This window comes from Odocoileus virginianus, chromosome 1 (assembly GCF_023699985.2).
Source record: "Odocoileus virginianus isolate 20LAN1187 ecotype Illinois chromosome 1, Ovbor_1.2, whole genome shotgun sequence".
NCBI classification, from domain to species: Eukaryota; Metazoa; Chordata; class Mammalia; order Artiodactyla; family Cervidae; genus Odocoileus; species Odocoileus virginianus.
Genome location: NC_069674.1, coordinates 85,145,820 through 85,151,117, shown reverse-complemented (window position 1 = coordinate 85,151,117; position 5,298 = coordinate 85,145,820).

Sequence of the window (5,298 nt, the reverse complement as noted above, 5' to 3'; positions counted from 1 at the left end):
TCAGACCAAACGGGGTCCATAAGCCCTTCTCCCTCTTAGAACTAAGATCATACAAGACCTGGGAAGCTATACAGATGAACCGGGCAAATATATAGATACAGGCCAACATTACCTTGGCCTTTGACTTGACGTGGAAGGACATCATGGTCATATTTAATCAAACTTTATCTGACCCTGAGCATGCCAGGGTCTTAAATGAAGCCCGAAGGTATGTGACAGGGCTTCACATGTCAAGCGATAAATACCCAGTAGGGAAAACTGCAGTCCCCTCCTCAGATCCTAATTGGAATTATAATGACCCTGAGCACATCTGGGAAAGGGATCATTTTCTGATCTGTGTAAAGGCAGGACTGAAAGCAGCCCAGCAAAAAGTAATCAGCTATGCCCGGGTCTCAGCAATAACTCAGGAGCCCAACCGGAACCCGATTTTCTTTCTGGAAAGGCTAAAAGAGGCCCTCCAAAAGTTTACCAATCTGGACTTAGACACTTACAAGGGACAGGTGATTTTAAAGGACAAATTCCTGCCCCAATGTGCATCAGACATCAGGATAAAGTTACAACAGCTACAGCAGTAGGACCCTGCTGCCTCTCTAGATGAGATGGTTCAGATAGTCACCAATACCTTTTATAACAGAGAACAGGAGAGGGAGGCCAAAGCCCAGGAAAGGGAGAAAAGGAAAGAGACAAGGCATGCCCAGATGCTGGCCGCCCTGCAGGGAAGCCCTATGGCAAATCTCAAGTCCTTGAAGGACAAGGCATGAGGCAAATGCCTAACCTGCAGACAGGCGGGACATTGGGCCAAAGACTGTCCAAACCATGACAAGTCTCCAAAACGGCTTGCTACAAATGCCATCAACTGGGACACTGGGCACACTCTGTCCTGGGGACCCAAGAGCCTCAAGGTCAAGTACCAAGCCTTTCCCTCACGATGGTTCAACAGGACTCAAGTGGCCCACTTCAGCTAGCCCACCCGTCACAGATTAACATTATGGGGCTGGAGCCAAGAGTGCAACTGGATGTGTCAGGTAGGTCTGAGAATTTCTTGGTTGACACAGGGGCTACCTACTCTGTCCTGACCTCCTACTCCAGAATCTTCTCCTCCCAAACCTGTACCATCTTGGGTGCTACAGGAAAAACAATTACAAAGATTGAGCCAAGCACTTCTTTGTTGCTGGGATGAACAAATATTTTCCCACCAGCTTCTGGTGGTCCCTGAGTATCTTACTCCCTTACTGGGAAGAGATAAACTCACCAAACTGGGGACCACCCTTGTGATGGGAAGTTTTTCAGCCCCTAGAGCCCTACAGCTCCTGGTTACTACTGAGGAACCCATTACTCCCTCTCCAACAGGGAGGGACCAAACACTATGGAAGGACAAAATTAACCCCCAGGTGTGGGACTCCTGAATGAGCCCACCAAGCTGAACCAGTTATTGTCCTCCGAGATCCCCCTCGATTTCCAAACCAGAAACAATACCCCCTCAGAAGAGAAGCCAGGAAGGACTACAGCCTCTACTAAATAAATTCCTTGCCTGTGGGCTATCGGTCCCCACTGATTCGCCATATAACACCCTGATCTTCTATGTAAAGAGAAACGACGTATCTGGCAAATGGTTCAAGATCTCCAGATCATAAATGAAACTGTAGTCCCCCTACATCCCACAGTACCCAATCCCTATGTAATCTTGGGAGAAATCCCACCCAGTGCCAAGTGGTTTACAGTCTTGGATCTCAAAGATGCATACTTTTGCATACCACTGGCTAAAGAATCCCAATATCTTTTTGCCTTCAAGTGGGAGTCTTCAGGAGAAAAATACCAACAGATGACTTGGACAGTATTACCTCAGGGGTTCAGAGATAGCCCCCACCTGTTTGGGCAGGCTCTTAGCCGGGATCCCCTAGATCTGGACCTGGGACCTAATGGGAAAATATTACAATACATAGATGACCTACTAATCTGCTCTCCAGATGAGAAAAATGCCCAACAACATGCAATTCGGATTCTAAACTTTTTGGCACAGCGGGGATATAAAGTTTCCCATGCTAAGGCACAGATGGTTGAGACAAAGGTCACTTACCTGGGAGTTCAGATTACACACAGGTCCAGGAGGCTGTCCTCTGATCGAGTACAAGGAATCCTCCTGTTGCCCTCCCCCACAACTCGAAAACAACTGCAAGCTTTCCTGGGGCTAACTGGGTATTGTAGAATCTGGATATCCAACTACGGTCTGATTGCCCAGTCCTTATATGAAAGCTTGAAGGGACAGGATGATTTAATCCCACTGATGTAGGGAACTCCCCGAAAGAAGGCAGAGGCTACACTAAAACCAGCCTTAACTCAAGAACCTGCCTTGAGGTTGACAGACCCAGAAAAAGCATTCCAACTTTATGTCCACGAAAAAGAAGTAATAGCCTTGGGAGTATTAACTCAAAGGTTGGAACCTGAGCCCCAGCCTGTAGCTTACTTATACAAGAGGCTCGACCCAACTGCCCGAGGCTGGCGTCCTTGCCTTCGAAATCTTGCAGCTATTGCAGTCCTGATAGAAGATGCTTTAAAACTCTCTTTTGGAGGCAAATTAACTTTTTTTTTACCAGCCACAAAGTAAAATAACTCCTAAATAGGAGCAGCCATTTATGGATGTCTGATCAAAGAATCCTCAGATATCAAGTAATGCTGATGGAATACCCAGGCCTCACTATATCCCTGTGTGAGGTTCTTAACCCTGCCACCCTCCTGCCTACTCCCAGGGGCTCTCTCCCCTTTCACTCTTGCCTAGAAACCTTGGGTCACTGAACAAAATCCCGAGAGGGATTCTCAGAAGATCCTCAGACCAACCCTGAGGAAATCTGGTACACTGATGGGAGCAGCTTTGTCTTGGATGGAAAAAGAAGAGCTGGATATGCAGTAGTCTCCAATTTTGAGACCACAGAGGCTAAACCTTTGTCACCAGGTACTTAAGCCCAATTAACTGAGCTCATAGCCTTGACTTGAGCTTTTAGAGCTGGGAAAAGGAAAGAGTAGCCATTTACACTGACTCCAAGTATACCTTTCTGGTGCTACATGCACATGCTGCTATTTGAAAAGAAAGAGGCCACTTGACCACCCAAGGGTACCCAATCAAATATGGTGATCAAATCCTTAGACTCTTGGAAGCAGTCTGTCTGCCCGCTGAGGTGTCAGTCTCCCACTGTAAAAGACACCAAAAAGGGAGCACAGAAGTGGCCCAAGGAAACCAAGCAGCTGATCAGGCAGCTAAGAGAGCAGCGTTACAGAACCATGACCTAATAGGGGTGGCCACCTTAGTTCCACAGACTAATTTGCCAGAAACTCCTTCATATACTGAAGGTGAGACTCTTAAAGCTAAGACTGGGGGCTTTCAAGAAGATCATATGGGGGTGGTTCCAAAAGGAGGGACTCCTGTTTCTGCCTGGGAACCTCCAATGGAAGTTAGTTAACTCCTTACATGCCACCACTCATTTAGGGGAAAAGTCCCTCCAAAGATTAATAGAAAGGTCCTTTAGAGAAACAGGCCTTCAAAAAACTATAAGGCAAGTGGTCCCCTCTTGTCCCACTTGACAATTAAACAACCCCCAAGGAGCTCGAAGACCCCAGCTGGCCCAGTCCATCCAATAACATGGCCAAGAGAGGAATGGGAGGTGGACTTCACCCAGATGCCAGGTTCTCAAGGGCATAAATAACTATTAGTCATGACAGATACATCCACAGGATGGATTGAAAGCTTTCCCATCTGGACTGAGAAGCCTGAGGAGGTAGCAAAAAAAACTGCTCCATGAAATCATTCCAAGATTTGGTCTGCCCAGGTCACTACAAAGTGACAATGGGACATCATTTACTTCTAAGGTCACCCAAGTGATCTCTAAAGCATTAGGCATTACTCATTATCTCCATTGTGCCTGGAGGCCTCAGTCTTCAGGAAAAGTAGAAAGAGCCAACCAATTCTTAAAATTAGCAACAAAAAAGATAACCCAGGAGACCTCCTTGGGATGGAAGGAGGCTTTACCAATAGCTCTCCTTTACACCCATATTGCCCCTAAGGAACAGGTTGGTCTCAGTCCTTATGAGATGCTTTATGGGAGACCTTTTGCTTATGTCAATGACCTCTTCCTAGATCCAGAGGTTCAGACCCTCCAGGCTTATACCATGGCCACTGGACAATTCCAACAGGATATACGCTTGTGGGGTGTCAACCAGGACCCAAAAGATTCTAAAGAGCCACCACTATATGCTCCAGGGACTCAAGTCCTAATTAAAGTCTGGAAAGATGGGTCCCCAAAGGCTCAACTCCAGCCCACATGGAAGGGCCCCTACCCTGTAATACTTTCCACTCCCACAGCCATCAAGGTACCAGGAGATGACTCCTGGATTCACTACTCATGAGTCAAGCCATGGAAGAAAACAGAAGAGGACACTCAATACACCTGTGAGCCCCTGGGAGATCTCAGATACCTATACAGGACTGCAAATGAGTGTCATTCTAATGAACACCCCCAAAAAAGATTTCTCAGGATAGTGTTAAAGAGCCCAACACAGCTTGGCAGGAGTTGTATTCCAAAACAGACAGGGGATAGATCTCCTGATCGTTGAACAAGGAGGGACTTGAGCTATCTTAAATGAGACAAGTTTCTGGGTAAATACCTCCAGCTAAGTTAAAGAAAGTCTAAAAATATTCAGATCCTACAGGATCTCAAAGAATGATCTGGAGAGTCCTCAGGGTGGCTACAATCTCTCTTTGGGGGAATTCTTCTCCTAGTGAGAGGGGATTTGGAGTTGGCTAATACTCCTACTAATCCCTGTTATCACCATATTGATGCTGCTTATGATTGCTCCATGTGTTATCAATTGTCTAACCCATTTTGTCTCTGCCCAGGTTAACAAGCTACAACATGCAGTGCCAGTTCAACAAGGATATATAAAACTATAGCCGACCATGGAAAACATCACTCAACCTTAAATGGACACTGCTATGAGGACTCTGAGGCTTGAGACTAGCAAGAGGGGGAGGCCCAATGCCTCACACCATCCCAGTTCAGCAGGAGATAGCCAGAGAGACCTTGGCGCCCCTATTCCCAAAGAACTGGGCCTCCCGTCTCTTGAGGGGGGAATGTTAGGTAGTTTGAATAGAAAAAAGGAGTCCAGAATGGTGGTGGCTAAAGATGAAGAAGGGAAAAGCCTGAGAAAATAGAACAAATGAAGGTCCAAGGACCAGAGTGAGGACCTCAGGTAAAACAAACAGCCCTCCTGGCTAGCCCAATTTACATAGGGCAGGCCCAGGGGGAG